Genomic DNA, 25,441 nt, shown 5'->3' with positions numbered 1-25,441 from the left:
AAAGTCCAGAGACTCTTATCTTCAATTAAACACCAAAAAGCTGCAAGTGGAGTTGTAGCTGAAGTATTAGAGCACCATCCTTAAGCAAAATCTCAAGGAGTTCCCAGCTCCTGAGTTCAAGAAGCAAGACAAGCAAAACAAAATTAGCTAAGAGAGTTTATCTTTGGTAAATATCTTAATAATAATAAATTAACAATAGTAATAATAAGAATAATGAATACAAAATACAGAAGTAATAATAAGAATAATAAATATAAAAGACAGAAGGATACTTTAGGAGGTGATGGTCATTTTTAGGACATAGATCGCAATAAGTGTTTCAGAGGTGCATACTTACATCCAAACTCATCAAGTTGTATATATTAAATATGTACAGCTTTTGTATAAATTGTACTTCCAGAAGTTTATTTTTTAAAAAAATAAATAACTACGTCTGTTAGGAATATTTTTCTCTCTTTGCATACTACAGGAAATGGTAGTCATGTACATATGAGGCTAAGTCTCAGTCAGAAAATAATTAATGGAACATTTAAAATTATAATGTCATCTCTCCTAAATTATCAGATAAATAAAGCCTTAAAGTAAATTAGCATTGTTACTGTTAAAATTTTATAAGATATAATGGAGACAAAACCTGGATTATAAATCAGGAGTCTCTTGTAACTCTCTTGTAAGATACTTGATGATTTAAAAATAATAAGAAAAATCAGTAATCTTCAGTCATTTAGTTAACTCTGGTCACAGCTAACTTGTGACCTCAATCAAGCCACTTAATTCTTTTTTTTTTGTTTGTTTGTTTTGGGTTTTTTTGGTCCAGTTGTGGGGCCTGAACTCTGGGCCTGGGCGCTGTCCCTCAGCTCTTCAGCTCAAGGCTAGCGCTCTACCACTTGAGCCACAGCACTACTTCCGGCTTTTTTCTTTTTGCGTATGTGGTGCTGAGGAATCAAACCCAGAGCCTCAGGCATGCAAGGCAAGCACTCTACCACTGAGCCACTTTCCCAGCCCCGCTTAATTCTTTTGAATTTGTGTTTTCTTATTTACAGCAGAAAGGAGTTGCAGTACGTGATTGCCGCAGTCCCTTTTAGCCATATGACAATCTCCTGTTTGTTATATTAAATATACATTTTTTTCTATAGCTCATAAATTATCAGTAAGTTACTCACAAAACATTCATGAAATTTTTGCATTTTAAATTCATAAATGCACCCAAAGCCACCCTCAGTCTTGCTGGTACATTAATAAGTGATAAAGTGATTAACAGCCAATGGAATTATTTCATTTCTATGGCCAATTGAATTCAGAACCTCACATATTTGAGAAAGGTACTCTACCATTTGAACCGCATCTCCACCTTTTTGCTTTATTTTGTATTTGAGATAAGATCTCACTAGCTTTAGCACAAGCCAGCCTGGAATTCACAAGCCCCCTGCTTATGCCTCTTGAAAAATTAAGATTAACAATGAGAAAAGTGGGGCTGAAATTAGGAAAGCAACTCCATTTGTAATAGCCCCACAAAAAATAAAATACCTAGGAATTAATTTAACCAAAGAAGTGAAGGACCTCTATGATGAAAACTTTAAAAACTTGAAAAAGGAAATCAAAACAGAACTTAGATAATGGCAAAGCCTCCCATGCTCCTGGATTGGAAAGATTAACATCGTGAAAATGGCAATACTTCCCAAGGTTATCTACAAATTTAATGCGATACCTATCAAAATTCCAACCTCATTCTTCAAGGAAATAGAAGAGGCAATCCAAAAATTCTTATGGAACAATAAAAGACCCCGAATAGCAAAAACGCTCCTCAACGGAAAGAACACTGCTGGAGGAATATCAATACCAAATTTCAAACTCTACTATAAAGCCATAGTAATCAAAACAGCTTGGTACTGGCACAAGAACAGACCTCAGGACCAATGGAACAGAATTGAAAACCCAGAAATGAACCTACAGACCTATAGCCATCTAATCTTTGATAAGGGAGCTAAAAAAATAGAATGGAAGAAAGAGAGCCTCTTCAGTAAATGGTGCTGGCAAAATTGGTTAACTACTTGTAGAAAACTAAAGCTAGATCCTTATATATCACCCTGCACCAGAATCAACTCCAAATGGATCAAAGACCTCGGAGTCTAAGCAGACACTCTGAAAACATTACAGGACCGAACAGGGGAAGCCTTAGGTCTTCTTGGCGCAGGCCGAAATTTTCTTAATAGAGACCCAGAAACACAAGTCAAAGAAAGGTTGGACAAATGGGATTGCATGAAGTTGCAGAGCTTCTGCATGGCAAAGGACATATCTCGCAAGATCAATAGAAAGCCCAAGGATTGGGAGAAGATCTTCACTAGCAATACAACGGACAAGGGTCTCATATCTAAAATATACTTGGAACTCAAAAAATTAAATCCCCCAACAACAAATCCTCAAAGAAACAACTGCCCAATAAATAAGTGGGCTAATGACTTAAAGAGAAACTTCTCTGAAGAGGAAAGAAGGATGGCCAATAGACACATGAAGAAATGCTCAACCTCCCTAGCCATAAAAGAAATGCAAATCAAAACAACATTGAGATACCACCTTACCCCAGTTAGAATGGCAAAAATCAAGAACTCTAATAACAACAGATGCTGGAGGGGATGTGGACAGAAGGGAAACTTACTTCATTGTTGGTGGGAGTGTAAACTTGTTCAACCACTTTGGAAAGTAGTATGGAGTCAAAAGACTCCACATAGAGCTCCCTTATGACCCAGCAGTCCCACTTTTGGGCATTTACCCAAAGGTTTACAAACAAGACCACACTAAAGCTACCAGCACAACTATGTTTATTGTAGCATTATTTACCATAGCTAAGATCTGGAACCAACCAGATGCCCCTCAGTAGATGAATGGATCAAGAAAATGTGGTATAGCCGGGTGCTGGTGGCTCACGCCTGTAATCCTAGCTACTCAGGAGGCTGAGATCTGAGGATCGCAGTTCAAAGCCAGCCCGGGCATGAGAGACCGTGAGACTCCTATCTCCAATAAACCACCAGAAAACCGGAAGTGGCGCTGTAGCTCAAGTGGTAGAGCGCTCTCCTTGAGCTGAAGAGCTGAGGGACAGCGCCCAGGCCCAGAGTTCAAGCCCCACGACCGACAAAAAAAAAAAGAAAATGTGGTATATATACACAATGGAATTCTATGCCTCCATCAGAAAGAATGACATTGCCCCATTTGTTAGGAAATGGAAAGACTTGGAAAAAATTATATTAAGTGAAGTAAGCCAAGCCCAAAGAAACATAGGTCCCATGATTTCCCTTATTTGCAATATCTAGTATATGTCTGAGTCAAGCAGAAAAGGTCAGATAAGGTGATGTTAGGAAAATGAACCCTAAGATATGTATTTTAAATGTTTTTTTCTTTCATGCATTTGTTTCTAACGCAATTATAAAATTATTTCTTTGTTGCTTTGTATGTCCCTCCCCCACAGTATAACCCCTGCTTTCACTGTATTTGATGTCGGTATAATTTGTGGAGGGGAAGGGGAAAACAAGTCGTTTAAATAAGGATACAGGTGGACCTGTTGCAACAATGAGAAGTACAAGTTGTCATGTCAAAAACAAACTTTACAACTTGGGCGGGGGAAGGATTGGGGGGGGAAGGGAGGATGGGACGAGATGGGAAGGGTAAACAAAGGAGGAGGCTACAATGCTTGATAAGAAATGTACTCACTATCTTGCCCATGTAATTGTAACCCCTCTGTACAGTATTTTCACAATAAAAAGAAAAAGAAAAAAAATTGAGATTAAAGCTATGTATGACTACATCCAGTGTGTCTTCCAAATTTTGTGGTAGTGCTTTGGATAAGGGAAGATTTATAATTACCATAAGCAAATCTTCTGCCACACAAAATCAATAGCTTCTTCTTCTGATTTGTAGATTTCAAAGTCTGACACTAAGTCATTTTCTCACTCACTGTGTGATAAAGCTGTATAGTATGTGTTACCATAGATTCATGATTCATAGAAAAACATGTTGAACTGTTAGTGAAGTGCTTCATAATTTTCTGCATTATGACATCAATTCTGAGGTAAAGAGTTTTTATACAAGAGGTACATATAATAATCCAAAGAAATGGATTCTGTGGCCTTTAACACCTTTTTTACATGTGGAATTACATGTATGCATTTAAAAATAAAAATTTAGGGCTGGAAAGGTGGCTCAGTGGTAGAATGCTTGCCTTGCAAGCATGAGGCCCTGGGTTCGATTCCTCAGCACCACATAAGCAAAAAGAAAAAAGGCGGAAGTGGTGCTGTGGTTCAAGTGGTAGAGCACTAGCCTTGAGCTGAAGAGCTGAGGGACAGTGCCCAGGCCCAGAGTTCATGCCCCACGACTGGACCCAAAAAAAATAAATAAATAAAAATTTAATAGAAGAATTTCACAGTGATGACGTACTCAGCTCATCATTATTTACACAGGTAACCAGGAGTAAAGCTGTGAATCAAACACTATTTCTATTCAACATTAGCATGTACTTTGATTCCTAGATGTAATACAATTGTGTATTATAGTGTTGGGGGTTTCTGTTACATATGCATTGGGTATTTTCTTGAATTTACAAAAAATGTGACCTCTTATTCAATTATTTGGTGATTAATTTTTGCCACCTAATAATATATTATACACACAACTTGGCTTATATAAATTGAACATGCTATGCCTCCAACTTATTATTTTCAATCACTATATTATAGTCTAGGGAAGTATTTACTACTCCATAGTAATCCACAGAATTTACTATAGTCATCTTTCCTTTGTTTTCATTATTTTCTGACATATACATACTACAAGCAGCACTACACTTAAAATTATATGTGTATTCATATGTATTCAGAATTTTTGAGGATTCATATCTACATTGTATTAGGGAGATTTTAAGGTAGTATGTGGTTCCCCACATAGCACTGGTAAAACAAAGGGTGCTAGAATTTTGTAATTATTGTGGCTATTATTTACAGATTATTTATTATTGTAATTATTGTGGCTATTATTTACAAATTATTTACAGAGAAAGAAGATTGCCACAATTCTAAATGTAGCCAACATTGTCTGAGGGTTTGAGATTTCTCATCTGGCACGTGGAAGCATTTTTAATTCCTTTACATTTTTTGCATTTTGATTGATGAAAATCAGTTATCATCACTAATTATAAAGTTGTAAATTTCTACATGTATTAACAGGTCAATTTTAATCTCCTCTTCTATGAATTACCATTCATATACTTTGGGATAAATGGCTTTACAAGCAAAATAAAGAAAATAATTGTCGGGGCTGGGAAGGTGGCTCAGTGGTAGAGCGCATGCCTTGCATGCATGAGGCCCTGGGTTCCATTCCCCAGCACCACATAAGCAAAAAGAAAAAAAGCCGGAAGTGGCGCTGTGGCTCAAGTGGTAGAGCACTAGCCTTGAGCTGAAGAGCTGAGGGACAGCGCCCAGGCCCAGAGTTCAGGCCCCACAACCAGACCCCCCCCCAAAAAAAAGAAAAAAAGAAAATCATTGTCATAGGCATCAGGAAAATATCCTGGGCCTTGTCTTCACTGGTCATTTTATGACATGTACAATTCTGCAAGATGCTTAGTCCTTTTGGCTATTTTTATATTTATGACCACAAACTATTACTTGTAGCATGCTACGTATTTCTAGGAGCCTGGGGACTTGGGTGGGGATTTTCTTGTTCTTTTGGGGGCCCTTTTTTTATTTGTTTGGGGCATTTATTCAACATGATGCTATATCAGACCTTCTCCTGAAAGTGCAGCTCAAATATGACATTAATTTTGGGAAAATTCTGTCTTTTTTTTTTTTTTTTTGGGTCCGGTTGTGGGGCCTGAACTCTGGGCCTGGACGCTGTTCCTCAGCTCTTCAGCTCAAGGCTAGCGCTCTACCAGCTGAACCACAGCGCTACTTCCGGCTTTTCTCTTTTTGCTTATGTGGTGCTGAGGAATCGAACTCAGGGCGTCAGGCATGCAAGGCAAGCGCTCTACCACTGAGCCACCTTCCCAGCCCTATGTCATTTTTATTTCAAATAATTTTTCTATTCTTTCGACTTTTCTCCTTATGTTATTCTCTCCATGCATAGGTTATGTCTTTTGAAGTTGTTCCATAGTCCTTTGGTATTTTTTCCATCCTTTGAAATGAAAAGGTATTAGAATATTTAAGTTTATACTATAAATAACTAGTCAAATGATAATGATTTATTTTTATAGAAAAATAATGTATACTTTCATCCAATATAATTAGCTATATTTTTGTTTTTTTCAGTTTTAAAATTTGTTTCAGACAAAATCTTCTACCTTTTTAAAAATTGTCTTCTTTGCAAAAAACCTTTCTCTGAAGTTTTTTTTTTTCTTTAGGTGGGCTCTATATTCTCTAATCATTTCATTTTTTTCCTGTCTGGAGACTAACCTTAAACAATCTTGGACTTAGTGACACTCATTATTCAATGTATCCAAAATTTATGTTGCTTTCATTAATTTTGAGTGTATGCATATCAAATCAGCAAGAAAACAAAAATATTCTCTCATTCTAGGTGATGAATTCCTCTTTGCTAACAGTTATTAAACAATTAAACAGCCTAAAAAATCCTGTGTAAGATTGACTCGAAACCTGGAAATGTGGCTTAGTGGTAGAATGCTTGCCTAGCATGCATGAAGCCCTAGGTTCAATTTCTCAGTACCACATAATCAGAAAAAGCCAGAAGTGGTGCTACCCTTGAGCACAGAGAGGCTCAAGGACAGAGCCTAGGCCATGAGTTTACACCGTAGGACTGCCAAAAATAAAAAAAAAATAAAAAAGCCAGGCACCGCTGACTCACGCCTCTAATCCAAGCTACTAAGGAGGCTGAGATCTGAGGATCACTATTCAAAGCCAGCCTGGACAGGAAAGTCTGTAAGACTCTTATTTCCAATAAACAACTAGAAAACTGGAAGTGGCATTGTGGCTCAAGTGATAGCCTTGAGCTGAAGAGCTGAGGGATAGTGCCCAGGCCCAGAGTTCAAACCACATGACTGACAAAAAGAAAAAAAAATGACTCAAAAAGACTGACTATCCACTTACCTTATATTCAACTGGTAAAAAGATCATGCTATTAAATGGCCTTGCAAAATTTATATCAGCTGGATTGAATGAACTGTCTGGCTTCTACTGTGGGTGGGACCTGTTCTGTGCCTTCTCTGTCATATTCATGTAAGGAAACAAAAATGTTTATTTTAAATCTTCTCTCCTCTAAATTTGTTTTCCATTTGCAAAACCACGGGACTAGTTTTAAATAATGATTTTAAGCCAGACACCAGTGGCCCTCACTTATAATCCTAGCTCTCCAAAGGCTAAGAACTGAGGGTCATCGTTCAAAACCAGCGTGGACAGAAATGTCTGTGAAACTTTTATCTCCAATTAACTACTTCCAAAGAGTCAAAAGTAGAGCTTTCTCTCAAGTGGTAGAGCACTAAACTTGAGAAGAAAAGGTAAGGGATAGTGCCAAGGCCCTGAGTTCAAGCCCCAGGAGAAGCAAAACATAATCATTTTTATGAAAACAACATTTTCTGGGACAAAATGAACCAGGGAGAAAAATAATAATATTTTAAATTTTCTGAAAATTGCTTCAAAGCCTGGTAGTTTCTCATATTTATTTCTATATTTTGATTTGGTGTGTTGTTTTTATTGAAGTAGCATAAAATCAATCTCATGCAAACATTATACTTGAAGAAAATCATTTTATTCACACTTATAAATTTTATTTATCTTACAAATATCTGTTTGTAATTTTATAAGCATTATTTATTGTAAATATTATTTGTCTTATATAAAATATTTATATTCGATTATACTTATATTCTTTGATATTACAGCAAAATTCAATAGACATGTAGAAGTAACATGGACATTGACACTTTATCAAGAAACTTTGCATACTCTGTTATATTAATTACAATCCACTGATTTAGCTGGGAATTGATGGGTCATGCCTGTAATCCTAGCTATCCCAGCGGCTGAGATCTGGGAATCATAGTTCAAACCCAGCCCAAGCAGGAAAGTCTATGAGACTCTTATCTCCAATTACTCACCAGAAACCCAGAAGTGGCACTGTGGCTCAACGTGGTAGAGCACTAGTCTTGTGCAAAAAAGTTCAGGGACAAGGCCCATGCCCTGAATTCAAGCCCCATGACAGACCAAAAAAAAATCTCTTGGTTTAATATGGATTGTCTATTAATTAAATCATGTAAATATTCCACTGTTAATACACATCTCTGTACAAAACAAAATAATCATATTATGACATCAGAAAAGTCATTATTCATTGGGGGCCATCACCTCTGGTGGTGTGTATAAATTTTACAATTCCAAACTTTACCTCAAGGTTCAAAAATTATCATTAGCAATAAATACTGTCAGTTGAATGGACAGGCTACTATCAATCATTTTTGAGACAATATCTGCCAAATATCCAAATATATATGACCATGCTTTTTCCATGTATTGTTTCATGAATAAAAATGGAGTCCAATGAAAAATATGATTTTCACCTTATAACACAAATAATCACACTATCACTGCTTGATAAAACTATAGCAATCTTATAATGAAATTTGTCTCAAACACACTAAATTGAAATATTACATTTTCAAGGTTAACTTGTCATTTTTCATATGTTCAAGGTGAAAAATATAGAATACATGTTTCTGGTTATAGGTCTTTTGCTGGGCTAATGGCTGGTTAGGATAGCATAAGCAATCAGAATAGTGTTAACAATGAACACTTACCAATGGAACAGAAAAAAAGTCCAGAAATAAGTTAATATACGTAAGGTAAACTGATATTTAACAAAAATGCCAAGAAAATACAATGGAAAAAGAACAGCCTCTTCAATAAAAGGTGTTCAGCAAACTGGATATACTATGCAAAAGAATGAAAATGGACTTTTATATTACAAAAATCAAGTCAAAATTGTCTAAGGAATTCAATGTAAAAAGACTCGAAAGTGCCAGATCCTGGGGGCTCACACCTACAACCAATCCTAGCTATTCAGGAGACTGAGATCTGGGGGTATCATGATTCAAACCCATCCTGGGCAAGGAAGTCTGTGAGACTGTTACCTCCAAATAATCACTAAAAAGCCAAAAGTGGAGCTGTTGCTCAAGTGCTAGAGTATTACTCTTGAGCATGAAAGCTCAGGGGCAATGCCCAGGCCCTGAGTTCAAGTTCCAGAACTGGCAGAAGAAGAAAGAAGGAAGAAGGAAGAAGGAAAAAGGAAGGAGGAGGAGGAGGAAGAGGACGATGACAACATAAAAACATAAAACTCGAGCTGGGAAGGTGGCTTAGTGGTAGAGCGCTTGCCTTGCATGCCTGAGGCCCTGGGTTCAATTCCTCAGCACCACGTAAGCAAAAAGAAGAAAAGCTGGAAGTGGCACTGTGGCTCAAGTGGTAGAGTGCTAGCCTTGAGCTGAAGAGTTGAGGTATAGTGTCCAGGCACAGAGTTCAAGCCCCAGGACTGACAAAAAATGAGAGAAAATATTTATAAATTATATACTGATCAAATGTTTATATCTAGGATGTACAAAGAACTCATACAACTGACTAGCTATAAATAAATAAATAATGTAAAAACCCATTAAAATAAAGACCAGAATAGATATTTTAAAAAATAGAAATGAGGGGCTGGGAAGTTGGCTCAGTGGTAGAGCGCTTGCCTTGCATGCTCGAGGCCCTGGGTTCGATTCCTCAGCACCACATAAGCAAAAAGAAAAAAGCCGGAAGTGGCGCTGTGGCTCAAGTGGTAGAGTGCTAGCCTTGAGCTGAAGAGCTGAGGGACAGCGCCCAAGCCCAGAGTTCAGGCCCCACGACCGGACCCAAAAACAAAAGAAATGATTAACAGTTATATGAAAAGGTGATCAACATCATTTATCAGAAGAAATACAATCAAAACCATAATGACATATGACAGACCACGTCTCATATATTTGAATGTTTTTTTTAAAGATAAATGCTGGCAATGATTTTTTTTTTGGGGGTCCGGTCGTGGGGCCTGAACTCTGGGCCTGGGCGCTGTCCCTCAGCTCTTTAGCTCAAGGCTGGCGCTCTACCACTTGAGCCACAGCGCCACTTCCGGCTTTTTTCTTTTTGCTTATGTGGTGCTGAGGAATCGAACCCAGGGCCTCGAGCATGCAAGGCAAGCGCTCTACCACTGAGCCACCTTCCCAGCCCCGCTGGCAATGATTCTTATCCACTGCTGAGAGGGATGTAAATTAGTACACTCACTAAGGAAAACAGGCTACAGGTGTTTTGAAAATCTGAAAATAGGACTACCATATGATCAAGCTACATTTCTTGATAAGTTATCCAAAAGAAATTAAGTAGGGCTGGGAAGGTGGCTCAGTGGTAGAGCACTTGCCTTGCATGCGTGAGGCCCTGGGTTCGATTCCTCAGCACCACATAAGCAAAAAAGAAAAAGCCGGAAGTGGCGCTGTGGCTCAAGTGGTAGAGTGCTAGCCTTGAGCTGAAGAGCTGAGGGACAGCGCCCAGGCCCAGAGTTCAGGCCCCACAACCGGACCCAAAAAAAAAAAAAAAAAAAAAACCAAAAACAAAAGAAATTAAGTCAATATTCAAAAAGCTATGAAATCATGCTAAAGCATCCATCAATAGATCAAAACATGAGGAGATAAATAAAAATATGGTATATAAATATGTGTGCATGCCATAGACTATTACTCAGCTAGGAGAAAGAATGAAATGATGTAATTTGTAGAAAAAGAGATGGAAATAAAGAATAACACATTAAGCCAAAAAAGCTAGGTACACAAAGTCAACTACTATGTGTTTTCTCTCATATGTGGTGATTTTTCTCATATGTGACCTTCTCTAGGTTAAGGTGGCTCAAGCTTGTAATCCTAACTACTCATGAGGCTGAGTTTTGGGGATCACAGTTCAAAACCAGACGGTCAAAAAAGTCCATGAGACTCTTACCTCCAATTAACCACTAAAAACGTAGAAGTGAAGCTGTGGCTCAAGTGTGAGAGTGCTAGCCTTAGCAAAAATATTGAGGACCTGAGTTTTAAGCCCTAGAAAATGACCTTAAATTAGAAGACAGGCTATTAGAGAATGGAAAAGAGATTTGGAAACCGGAAGGAGAAAAGGGAAGATAAGACATGATAGGAAAGAAGGTGGACATGATGATCAATATCCAATATACTCTTGAATGGAAATGTGATGGCTAAGCTAATTGTTATATAATTATATATGTTAACTGAGACACAACTCAAAAGACAGCAACAGTTGGTAAGGATGTGAAGAAAAGGGAACCCACTAAAATTGTTGTAAAGACTGTACTTTGATATAACAGTTATTGAAATCATTATGAAAAGGCTCAAAGATGAGGAGCAGCCTGGGCATAAAAGACTCCTTTTCGGGGCTGGGAAGGTGGCTCAGTGGTAGAGCGCTTGCCTTGCATGCCTGAGGCCCTGGGTTCGATTCCTCAGCACCACATAAGCAAAATGAAAAAAGCCGGAAGTGGCACTATGGCTCAAGTGATAGAGCGCTAGCCTTGAGCTGAAGAGCTGAGGGACAGCGCCCAGGCCCAGAGTTCAGGCCCCATGACCAGACCCAAAAAAAAAAAAAAAGAGTCCTTCTCTATCCATTGTCTAGGTATATTGGTGTATGCATGTTACCCACACTTACATGGAGAAGTACAAATAGGAGAATCACTGCCTAGGCCAGCCTAGGCATAAAGTGAGATCTTACTTTGAAAATAGCCAATATTAAAAGGGGCTGATGGAAGGAAAAAACTGAGAGTAAGTGAAGGGGTGACATTGTCCAAAAAGAAATGTAATTTTTTTTTGTTCGTCGTGGGGCTTGAACTCTGGGCCTGGGCACTGTCCCTCAGATCTTCAGCTCAAGGCAAGCGCTCTACCACTTGAGCCACAGTACCACTTTTGGTTTTCTAGTGGTTAATTGGAGATTAGAGCCTCATGGACTTTCTTGCTTTGGCTGGCTTTGAACAGTGATCCTCAGATCTCAGCGTCCTGAGTAGCTAGGATTATAGGTGTGAGCCATGGGCGCCTGGCAGAAATGTACTCTTTCCCTTACTTGTATAACTGTGACATCTCTGTATATCACCTTTATAATCACAATAGAAAACTTTTAAAGTTTTTGAAAGTGCGATGATGGAGTAATTCAAGTGTTAGAGTACCGGCTTAGCAAGAGTCAAGGCCTTGAGTTAATTCCAAATAAGAAAAAATAAATAAATAAATAGCACCATTGTGATACAACAATTTCACTACTAAGTATGGATTATGCTAACCTATTCTTGCCAAATCACATATCCTCACTTCCATTTGTATGTTTTTGAGTGGTTAATTAGAGATAAGAGTCTCATGGACTCTCCTGCCTAGGCTGGGTTTCAACCATGATCCTCAGATCTCAGCCTCCCGAGTGACTAGGCTTACAAACATGAGCCACCAGATGTCTTTGACATCATTTTCCTGACATCACCTCACCCCACCATCAAGGAAGCCTATTGTGTATAAACATATCTTTGGAAGCTAATTGTGGAACTGCTAAATACTGTACTCTGTACAGAATACCATATCTACTGGTAGGGAGACTTCCTTAAGTATCATTCTCAGTAGTGTCCTGCTTCTTCTCAGTACTGTGAAACTAACTGACCTAATGCCTTTTTTCAGAGCCATGTCAGCAAACAAGCTGACTTTAACCTCTCTCTCACAGGAGCCCATAAGGGCTCCAGTACTCAAGTTCCTTCCACTCATGTAATATATGTTTATATATGTATATATATTATGTATGTAATATAGTGATAACTATATAACTACATATAATATGGAGTGATAACTACAATGCATGAGATTTTAAATCTCCTCTACTACAGTAGGAACATTATTATAGCAAAACATTTAAAATAATGGGTATAAAAATCTTAAAATGCCTTAAAAACTCTGTATGATTAAATAGATTAAAGTTTGACCTCTAAGTTTCATGCTCTTCCTAGGATTGCTTATATTGGAAATAGACATAGTTTCATATGTTTGGGCATGTGTGTGTATATATACATACAGCTTTTATGTACAAAAAAGATACTAACAACATGATCACAATAACACTATGATGCTATGTGAAAAGCACTACCTTCCAAAACAGAAAACCTACATTTCTGTCAAGGCTAAGTACCTTTAAGCAAATTAATTAACCTTCCTGTACTTACGTTTCTTCATACAGAAATGAGAATGGACTCAATTACCTTTAAGGTATAATCAACAGTTACTATTCTATAATCTTAAAACTCCTGTTGTATTGCTTCTGTTAAGTGTATGATTAGGTATTTACTTAACTAGGGGATTACATGAAATCTGAGAATTACCTCAAAGGAAAGAAGATTCATTTGCAAAAAATTACATGCATGGAAAAGAAAAACAACAAACTATTTTTTGAAAAAAAGTTGTCTGTGCTTGCATTCACTTTGTTACATTAGGTACATAATCTTATCAGGCAAATGAGAGCTTAAAGAATGAAATCTTTTTCTCCAAAATACACTAAGATAATTTGCAATTTTCAGAGATAAATTAAGAAAATTATCCTGAGGTCAGACTTTTTACAAAGAAAGAATAGACAAATGAATAAATAAGCAGCTTTAAGAAATGAAATTAGCATCAGCCTCATTAGGCTCATATCTAGTTGGCTATTCCTCTTATTTTACAAAAACTCAGATTTATAGCAAATTCTGTAAGTATATTAGGCTTATTGTTTCCTAGATGGGAGAGCTAAATTAAATGTGAATTTACATAATATACACTATTCATCCAACCACCACCAACATTCAATGAACCTAGTAAAAAATCTGAATGAAGAGATTTTTGTTTTTTTCCTAGCATTAAAGTCATACATTGAAAAATATGACTTTGGTAATAATTCTGATATATTTGGCAAGAAGCAGAGGAAATTTTGGTGGTGTGCAGAAAGAGCTACATGCTCAATGACCAACTTGTATCACCCACTGTTACTTGCCTTCCTGACTGCTATCCTCACTTCTTGCTAACTATACCCCAACTTTGTTTGGGTGACAGTGTGATAGGCTCAGGAGATAAATCAGAATTTGGTTCAATAATGGGGAAAGGAAAATGCTCAATGTAGCTTCATGAGATGTTTTGAAAAATTATGAGGGTTGCTTTGCTTGTTTTCATGATGACTGGAATATTACTAGTAATGAATGACTGAGTGTTATGAACATTAGGTGTAATGTAATGCACTGGATAGTCAAGTGAGAAATTACCTCATGGTGCCTTGAGTTCAAAATTCCTGAATACATGTTAATTAACTGTGGTTGAAAAAAAGAACTTTCTTGAAATGATCACAATGCATTTCTTTCTTATATGTATTGGCCTTTCCTTACTAAAAAATACCTGAGGCAACTAATCTTTCAAAAAGAAAAGATTTCTTTCTTGTTCCAGTTCCAGGACTGGAGCTCTACCACTGCAGGCACAGCTAGATGTCCAGTTTTTTAGTGGATAATTGGAGATGAGACAGACTGCCAGGTGCTGTGTCTCATGCCTGTACGCCTAGCTATTCAAGAAGCTGAGATCTGAGTAAACCAGGTCAAAGTCCTGGTAGGAAAGTCCTTGACACTCTTATCTCCAATTACCACCCAAAAATTAGAAGTGCAACTGTGGCTCAAATGGAAGCGTACTAGCTTTGAGGGAAAAAACACTAAGGAATAGCACATCTTGAACCTGAGTTCATGCCTCAGGACTAGCATCAAAACAAAAATAAAGAAATACCCTAGGAATTCAGTAAGTAGACAATTATACTTTAAACAGTTTCTTGTAGACAATTATACTTTAAACAGTTTCTTAAGGTGATTACAATTTTGAATTAATTGTGGGGCTAGGGATATGATTACCAAAGGAATATTTAAGAAAAAGTAATTGTTAAACTGCCTTCAAGGTGATCTGTCAAGGGTTTTGCTTCACAGAATAAATTATTGTTGAACAGAACAGAGTTGTTTTCCAGATGAATTTCTTAGAATAACTGTGGAAAAACTTTGATCTATCAATGGTCTCCCCTCACACACACACTTTCTTAATCTTTTACTGTCCTTGGTCTAGGCATTGTTTAGTGTCACCTTAAAAATACTGAAAATGCTAAAAGAATGTTTCCTGAAAAATAATGATACCCAAGAAAGTTACATCATAATTTTCAAGGGCATTATACAAAAGATGGACCCCTGGAACCTCTCTTTTAGTGCTCACTCTTTTGTTTTTGTCGGTTGTGAGACCTGAACTCTGGGCCTGGGCACTGTCTCTCAGCTCTTCAGCTCAAGGCTAGCGCCCTACCACTTGAGCCATAGCACCACTTCAGACTTTTTTTGCTTATGTGGTGCTAAGGAATCGAACCCAGGGCCTCAGGTATGCAAGGCAAGCGCTCTACCACTGAGCCACCTTCCCAGCCCGTAGTGCTCACTCGTCATGCATTGATTTTTCATCTCTCATCTGGCCTATTTCATAATCTCTACTGTATTTCTTGCCTCTAATTTATCCCCTTATCTAAATGCTAGTAATCTATTTAAAATTGAAAAGTTATTCTTACCCCCATCTTAAATAGTTCAATGGAGAGTCCTTACCTTTCAAGATAAAATCTAGTTCATTCTATCCCTAGAGATGATCTGCTTTCAATCTATTGAATGTATTGATTTCCTAATAAACTGCCATGTCACATTCATTATGCTTGTGACTTGCTTGAATTCTGCTGGACACAATGACTAAAGTTGAGAACTGTTGATTTTTTGGTAATATTTTGGTGCCATGACTTGAATTCAAAAAGCCTTTTTTGGTGAGAAGAACCATCTTCCATATCTATCAGCTTGAAGGAATGCCTATTTGCTCCACTTAACAACTGTTTTTCTATTTCTTGGTCTCTGACCAAAATAAAATGGTTCATAAGCATGGTTTCCTGATACCCATGCCTGTATATTTTCCAACTGGATAGAAACTTGTACTCTTATCTATCACCTGTCCTCCTCCACATTGGACTTTATATAGTTAATGTTTTAACCACTTTGTTTCATCTCCAAGCCATAAAACTATAAGCAATATAGCTTAAGGGCTAACTCTTCTAAACTTTAAGGTAAACATGAGTCAGGGAGTTTTTAACTCCTATTTCCTCTATGGAGAGCAGGAAATATTTCTCCCCTTTTCAATCTCTCCCTATTTTAACTTTGTTATACTAGAATAAATCTTTGTTTAAAACTTTCACTTTGTAAAACTCGTCCTTTTATGAGACACCCTAAATGCTTTTCATGAGAGAATCCCAAGGACTTGTGATTTTCTGTGGAAATTAAGAATGAGGAAAAAATGAGGGAACCCCCCCTCATTTATCCTCCAGTGACAGAAATTGGTGATCTTCAGCCAGGAACTTAGTTTCACAGTGTTTAGAAAGCATTTAGCCTGTAATTCTAGCTACTCAGGAGTCTGAGATCTGAGGATTGCAGCTGAAAGCAAGCCCAAACAGGAAAGTCCATGAGACTCTTAACTCCAATTACCCACCAGAAAACTGGAAGCGGCATTGTGGCTCAAGTGGTAGAGTGCTAGCCTTGAGCTGAAGAGTTGAGCGACAGAACCCAGGCCCAGAGTTCAAGCCCCATGACCAACCAAAAAAAAAAATAAAACAACAACAACAACATTCAGGTTTAAAACTTTTTTGTTTCTAAATCTATTTGCCATAGCCAAAGTTTTCTGTCTCCTCTCCTGGACTGGCCATCCAAGGGGGGAGGTGGGGGGCGGGGAGGGAGAGAGGAAGAAATGGACAAGGAGAAGGGGGGTGGAAAAGAGGGGGAAAAGTTGTGCTTCATCCATTCTTAGGCTCCAGTCAGTTTTCTCAGCCTCTTATTTAACTGATATAGTCCCAAACATTGAAAACATAGAGTCAAGTGGCTTTTTTTTCTTTTTTTTTTTTTTGCAGAGCTGAGGACTGAACTCAGGGCCTGACTTGCACTTGCTAGGCAAGTCCTTTTCCACTGAGCTAAATTCACCAACTCCTCAAATGGTACTTTTTTTTAGGTCCAAGACCTTTAAAAAGACCTCATTGGCTAGCTCTATAACAACTGAGCCAGGCCTCCATCCCCTCAATTGGTACTTTAAATGGAATACAGTTGGTTACTGAAGCTGTTTCTCTATCCCAACTTCCTTGAATTATTTTCTTACTGATGGTCAACTGCTTAAATTTGCTTAAACCCTCTTCACTAACAATTCTCCTCATTATGTCTTGCTTTGCAGGTGAGCTGTTTTTCCCATCATGGATATGTCAGGGCCATGGGAAGGAATGAGTCATATCTAGGTGGCTGTGGGTAGTGACCCAGACCAATCCCTTCCTTCCCAGGACCAAGGCACTGACACAGGTAAATTTGTGGTTAGCCTGTGGTTAAACCTACCAGAGGTTAAAGAAAATGCTTTGGGCCAGTTCTAACGAGATGGAGGCACATGCAGTGTAGAAGCAGGCTTCCCGTGCCAGGAGTAACCTAATGAGGTCCTCCTTCATGCTAGCAGCCAGGTATCTACCTGAGTAGACCCTTTTGTGGGTCATAGCCTCTGAAGGACAAAGAAGACTTCAGATACAGTTTAATAATAGGGGTTCCAGGGCTGAGGATGTGGCTCAGTGATAGAGTGCTTCCCTAGCGCTCATGAAGCCTTGGGTTCAATTCCTCAGTACCACATACACACAAAAAACCAGAAGTGGTGCTGTGGCTCAAGCTGTAGAGTGCTAGCCTTGAGCAAAAGAAGCTCAAGGAGAGTGCCCAGGCCCTGAGTTCAAGCCCCAAGACTGGCAACAAAAAAGAACAAATAGGGGTTTCACACCCTTTCCTGGAGCTGCTCCTCCTCCATTGACATAATAGAAGTATCAGGTTCCCTCCTTGTCTCCCTTCCCCAGATAAAGAGCTCAGCTGCAGCATAAGGCACTGGGACCAGCTTAATGCACTGCACTATCTTGACCTTGATAAACTAAGGAAGACTGCAATGTTGTCTAATCCCAATATCAACCAGGGAAAAATTGCCCAGAGATGATACTAAAATCCTCGCTAGCCTTAGCTAAAAGACAGTAGTCCATCGAGGATTTTATAAAGACATTTGGATTTCTGTAATTATAGGATGATCATCCCTTTAATTATTGCTATTTTTTGTATTCTTTTTGAGATACCAGTTTCAGTGGATTACCAGATTCCATGAATATATAATCTTTTTCACTGCAACAGATTCACTCCTTCCTATCCTGCCAGACTTCAAAAATCATGCTCCGCAAAATAATTTTGAGGAACTGAAAAGCTAATTTTTAGTTTATATATGATTGAATCAGTACATCTCATAGCCTTTGTGAGGGAGGATGTGAGTTAGCAGCTCTACATGAAAAATTAGGCTCTCTAAATTCACTTAACAAGTTAGAGGAATAACTTGATGTCTTCTAATTCTGATCATGGTAACATGTCAACCAAATCTTCTGCCAACTGAATTTCCCATGTCACCTGAACTACGTACCCAAGTGACTTTTTCATTTTTTTTTACTCCAGTCAACCAACAGTTGACTCTCGGCAAGAAGCAGCTTTAGAAGGTAGATCCCGCCGGGCACTGGTGGCTCACGCCTGTAATCCTAGCTACTCAGGAGGCTGAGATCTGAGGATCGCGGTTCAAAGCCAGCCCGGGCAGGAGAGACCGTGAGACTCCTATCTCCAATAAACCACCAGAAAACCGGAAGTGGCGCTGTAGCTCAAGTGGTAGAGCGCTCGCCTTGAGCTGAAGAACTGAGGGACAGCGCCCAGGCCCAGAGTTCAAGCCCCATGGCCGACAAAAAAAAAAAAAAAAAAAAATTCTTTCATCCTTGAAATAAAATGATAGCTAAAGGAAAAAAAAAAAAAAAAGAAGGTAGATCCCATTTTAAGATTAAAAGGGATCAAATCATTTAGGGGGAAGTGGAACATGATAGATAGATGAAGAGACAGACATTTTTAATAAGTAGCAAAAGAGCCAGACTTAAAAGCTAGAACCAGGAAGAAAACTGAAAAAGCAGATAAACTCCCACTCCCTCACCACCTTCTTGTTAATATTATAAGATTAGGGGATGTTGGAGGGGCCATCTAAAACTGACTTTCTTCTTTAAAATAGGGGAGGGTAATGGCATTTGCAGGGAAATGGATGGAGCTAGAAGGAATCATGTTGAGCGAGGTAAGCCAAGAACGAAGAGACAAACGGTACATGGTCTCCCTCATAAGTAGATGCTAAATCCAAAAGGTTAGGTGATACGACAAAACTAACAGGACTTAAGAAACAAAGAACTCCCGCTCATCTGGTTGAACCACTACTAAATATCCTCATGCTGCTGATCACAAATATGGTATATAACATGTGAACACTGTTATATATTACAGACTGTGGTAGACAATTTGCTCCAGGGAAGTTAGAATGAACTTGTGACTTTGAAATTATGTAATCATTTAATCACAATCAAAAAAAAAAAAAAAAGAACCTCGGGGAAGGGAGGGAGGGAGGGGATGGTAGGGGGAAAACAATGGAGGGGGTAACAATGTTCAAGAGGAAGTGTACTCATAACCTCACTCATGTAACTGTAACCCTCTGTATAGTAGCTTTACAATAAAAAAAATAAAAAATAAAAAAAATAAAATAGGGGAGGGGTAATCTAAATCTGTTTTATTCCTTGAAAAAGTGAAAATTTGGAAACCTTCATGAATCACTAGAGAAAATAAGAAGGAAAGGACAAGTGTAGCAAAAGGAAGTTCTGAAAGTCATTTGGGTTTTAAAAGGTCTTACCCATCTTATCCAAAACCACGATCTAAGGATTAGGAGTTGCTAGATTGTTCCTCTAGCTCAGACAATATAAAACTACCTATAGGAAACACCATCTTGAGCCTTTAACTTCAATTTCTCTCTTTGATAGCAGTCAGTGATTCTCTGAGATTGTTCACTTGTTTCTGCTTGATTCTCTTCCTGATGTATGACTGGTTTCAAATTCACTATGTAGCCCAGGCTGATCTCAAGCTTGTGGTCTTCCTGCCCTAGCTTCCCAATGGATGGGGTTACAAGCATGCATCATCATGCCTGGCTTTTTTTTTTTTTGTCATAGGGGTTGAACTCAGGGCCTGGGCACTACCCCTGAGTTATTCTGCTCAAGGATGCTGCTCTACCACTTTGAGCCACAGCACCATTTTCAGTTTTCTGGTGATTAATTGGAGATAAGTCTCATGGACTTTTTTGCCCAGGCTGGCTTTGAACCATGTTCCTCAGATCTCAGCCTCTTGAGTAGATAGGATTACAGGCGTGAGCAACCAATACCCTGCTCCTTTTAAGCTTTTTTTGGAGGAAAAATTGTAAATGCTCTAATAAACATGAGATTTGTAATTAATGGAGAACCAATTTAAAGAAAATAACAGAAGATAATTTATAGTTATGGTATATGCTGTTTAATATATTTTAAAACATTAAAATGATACAGTATGGGCTGGGAAGGTGGCTCAGTGGTAGAGCACTTGCCTTGCATGCCTGAGGCCCTGGGTTCGATTCCTCAGCACCACGTAAGCAAAAAGAAAAAAGCCAGAAGTGGCGCTGTGGCTCAAGTGGTAGAGCGCTAGCCTTGAGCTGAAGAGCTGAGGGACAGTGCCCAGGCTCAGAGTTCAGGCCCCACGACTGGACCCCCCAAAAAAACAAAAACAAAAACAAAAAAAATTAAAATGATGCAGTAAACTTTTCTTTTAAAAATATCTTTTAGATAGGAAGGGATGGAAAGGGGAAACAAAGGAGGAGGCAACAATGCTTGATAAGAAATGTACTCATTACCTTGCCCATGTAATTGTAACCCTTTTGTATGGTATTTTCACAATAAAAAATCTTTTAATCTTGACACAATAGCCCTAATAGGAATCATTAATAACACAGGATTCTACTGTATTGGTACCTGGCTAACTGTGACAAAAGATTCGGTATATAGTATTGTAAGTATAAACTATAGTTTCCTTTCTTGTTATTCTCAATTTCAAGTACTTTATCCTATTGTTAGATACCTGTGGTTATTTTTATATTTAAAAACTTGATCATCCCTGGCCATAAAGGAAATGCAAATAAAAATAACCCTGAGATACCACCTTACCCCAGTCAGAATGGCCTATATCCTAAATTCAGACAACGGCAAATGCTGGTGGGGATACGGAGAAAGAGGAACCCTACTGCACTGCTTGTGGGAATGTAAACTAATACAACCACTCTGGAGGTTCCTCAGAAAACCAAACATAGACCTTCCCTAGGCATCTACCCTGAGCAACAGGATCCAGGATACAAGGACACGTGCACCTCCATGTTCATTGGTGCACTGCTCACGTTAGCCAAGATATGGAAACAACACAGATGCCCCAATACAGATGAATGGATAAAAAAAATTGTGGTACCTATATACAATGGAATATTATGCAGCCATTAGAAAGGACAAAATAATGGTGTTCTCAGGGAAATGGATGGAACTAAAATCTTGTTTAGCGAAATAAACCAACATCAGAGAGACAAATGGCACATGGTCTCCTTGATATGCAGATGTTAAATTGAAAACACAATGAGATACGACAAAGTAAACAGGTCTCAAGAAACAAAGAACCTCTTCTTAATTTGTCACATCATTTTCACATGATTCTGTTCTCGATCCCACATATGTTATATATATGTGCACATCTTAGAGTCCTAGGAGGAGTGTACAGAATCAGAGGAAAACAGGTGAAAAAATACAACAGAGAAGTCCATCTGCTGCACTGGACATTGATGAAAGTTAACTAATCAACTCAACAGCAGGGATGGGAGGGAGGGAATGAGAGGGAAAAAGGGAACAGCTTACACTAAGCAAAAGGAATGAAATGTACATATTATCTGATCTGGAAGAAATAGCTGTATTGTCAAAGTTCATAGAGTTCATAAACTTTATATAGACCATTATAATGACAATTCACTTTTTGAAGGTTAAAATGTATTTGTGACTTTAGCTAAGTATCACTATCCCACAATACCGTGAAATTTATGTAATCACTTAATCTCAAGAAAAAGAATTAAAAACTTGATCATTATCCATTATACCTAACATTCTTTTTTTTTTTTTTGTCGTGGGGCTTGAACTCTGGGCTTGGGCGCTGTCCTTGTGCTCTTCAGCTCAAGGCAAGCACTCTACCACTTGAGCCACAGCACCACTTCCGGTTTTCTAGCGGTTTATTGGAGATAATAGTCTCACGAACTTTACTGCCCAGGCTGGCTTTGAACCGCGATCTTCAGATCTCAGCCTCCTGAGTAGCTAGGATTACAGACGTGAGCCACAGGCGCCCGGCTCTAACATTCTTTCTTACTAGGAGAGACTTCTAAGACTTTACACCAGGTTTTCCTGGCTTAATATTCATATCAAACTATGCTCTGAATCTTTTATTTTTGTCAGTCCTGGGGCTTGAACTCTAGGCCTGGGCGCTATCCCCCAGCTCTTCAGCTCAAGGCTAGCACTCTACCACTTGAGCCACAGTGCCACTTCTGGTTTTCTGGTAGTTTATTGGAGATAAAAGTTCCACGGGGGGGGGGGGGGGGGGAGTTGGGAAGGTGGCTCAGTGGTAGAGCCCTTGCCTTGCATGCATGAAGCCCTGGGTTCGATTCCTCAGCATCACATAAGAAAAAAGAAAAAAGCCGGAAGTGGTGCTATGGCTCAAGCGGTAGAGCGCTAGCCTTTAGCTGAAGAGCTGAGGGACAGCACCCAGGCCCAGAGTTCAGGCCACACGACCGACCCCCACCCCCCAAAAAAAAAAAAGTTCCATGGACATGGACATTCCTGCCAGGGCTGGCTTTGAACTGTGATGCTCAGATCTTAGCCTCTTGAGTAGTTAGGATTACAGCTGTGAGCCACTGGTGCCCAGCTCATGCTTTGAATCTTAAAGTAAAACTGAGTATGAAGATCCAAATGGTACACCAGATAAATATTAATCAAATTTCATATGTAGGGAGATTCTTCAGAGAGAACATCAATTCTGACTTAACATAAATATATAACTTGTTTCTGAGAATGTATAATTAATCCTCCAAATCAGGCAACTGTTACAGACATCCATAACTACTAAAATGCCACTGTAAATTATTGTTAACTGTAAAAGAAATAACTATAGAAAAGAAATATAGTACAAGAATTCAGTTTAAGTTTTTCCACACATCATTTCAAGTTGCGGTATTAAGAATATCTTGTGATACCAAAGTTTCACAATATAAGGCTCATACCATCTTGCTACAGATTTTTTATGATAACTTAAGCAGAAAGTAGTGCCACTGAGCAGCTGAGCATGGTCACACATGCCTATAATCCCTGCATCGGGAGAACTGAGACAAGAGAATTGATTTGGAGAACAGCCTAGGCTGTATCCTAAGACCATGTCTTCAAAAAATAAAATGAAATGAAAAATAAACCAAAACAACAAAAGAGAAATGATTCTAAGTACTGAATATTTTTTCTAGTAATCCATTTTAAAGAAACTGATGCTACTATTCTTTTTGTTGGATTTGATTTGGCATTCGTTTATCTTTCTTTGTTTTCAATTCCTCCCCTCTATGCATTTAGTTACAATTTCAAGTTAAATGTAGCAAGCTCATTTCTTAATCAAAATCTTAGCCACCTCTGAAATTTTCATCTCTGGCTTCACAGTAGCTGTGATTCTTCTATTTCCATAGCCAAATGTTTTTGGTCTTCATTATCTCCTGAATAGACTACTGTTCACTGACTTTTAAAAAATCTTCTACTTTTGAATACTTCTAAATACTGTATCTAAAACTGTAATTCACAGAAGGCAATTGATAAGATTACATACCCTGTAAACCCTTTTATTTTTTACATCAAATTCCACAGTGGGCTAAATTCTTCTTGCTTGCCTTTCAGGTTTTCATGTTTAACTCTTATCCCTTTTTGCATTTCTTTCTCCATTTCCTTCAGCGCTAGTAGGATATAGCTACACAATCTATTTTCCTCCAATTTCTCTATTTTTTCCTTCTTTTTTCCTTCTTCCCCCATTACAAGTTTATATTCTGTAAGATCCCTCAAACACTAAGGAAGAAACTAGGTGTTTCAGGCTGGGAATGAGGCTTAATGGTATAGAGCTTGCCCAGCATGCATGAAGCCCTGGGTTTGACTGCTCAGTACATAACTATGTACCACATAAACAGAAAAAGCCCAAGTGGTGTTGTGACTCAAGTTGTGGAGTGCTAACCTTGAGCAAAAGGAGCTCAGGGTCAGTGCCCAGACCCTGAGTTCAAGCTCTAGGACTGGTAAAAACAAAACACAACAAAAATAACAACAACAACAACAACCAAAAAAAGAAAGTAGCTATTTCTTGTTTTCTGGCTATATCCCAGGCAGAACAGTACTATAGATTTAATCCTTGAGAATCTTCTATATTTTGATTCATTCCCAACCTTTGTGAGACCTCTCCTCACTTTTTTCTCATTTCAAATTTCTCTTCATCTCTCAACTCTCCAATTGCATTTTTCTTTTTCTTTTCTTTTTTTTTTTTTTGGTCGGTCGTGGGGCTTGAACTCTGGGCCTGGGCACTGTCCCTCAGCTCTTCAGCTCAAGGCGAGCGCTCTACCACTTGAGCTACAGCGCCACTTCCGGTTTTCTGGTGGTTTATTGGAGATAGGAGTCTCACGGTCTCTCCTGCCCGGGCTGGCTTTGAACCTCGATCCTCAGATCTCAGCCTCCTGAGTAGCTAGGATTACAGGCATGAGCCACCAGCGCCCGGCTCTTTTTCTTTTTTTTGGTCGGTCGTGGGGCTTGAATTCCAGGTTTGGGCTCAAGGCAAGCGCTCTACCTCTTGAGCCACAGCGCCACTTCTGGTTTTTAAGTGGTTTATTGGAGATAAGAGTCTCATGGACTTTACTGCCCTGGCTGGCTTTGAACCGTGATCCTCAAATCTCAGCCTCCTGAATAAGCTAGGATTACAGGCTTGAGCCACTGCGCCTGGCATATTTTTCTTATTCTTAATCAGCCCGGGTTTGCTTTCTTCATTTATTTCTTCTCGATCCCCACCAGTGTATGATCACATATTTTTCTCTCTCAGATAATCTCCTACCTATAACAAATTCATCTACAAGAGAATTTATTTACAAACACACACACCATGGAAAGGGTTAATGAAATATTGAATGGGCCCCCAGAATGGCCCGTGTCTTTAATAACTTCTCTATTTGAAAGCAATCACTAAGCCCTGTATTTATGAAAGGTAATTTCTCTGGAAAGACTTGGAAAAAAATCATATTAAGTGAAGTAAGCCAGACCCAAAGAAACATAGGTTTCCCTTGGTTTCCCTTCTTTGCAATAATATACGCGTAGGATAATCTTACTAGACAAGCAGAAAA

The sequence above is a fragment of the Dipodomys spectabilis genome, unplaced genomic scaffold (genome assembly GCF_019054845.1).
Source record: "Dipodomys spectabilis isolate Male_0828 unplaced genomic scaffold, ASM1905484v1 ptg000424l, whole genome shotgun sequence".
Classification (NCBI taxonomy): Eukaryota; Metazoa; Chordata; class Mammalia; order Rodentia; family Heteromyidae; genus Dipodomys; species Dipodomys spectabilis.
This window is presented reverse-complemented; position numbering follows the sequence as displayed.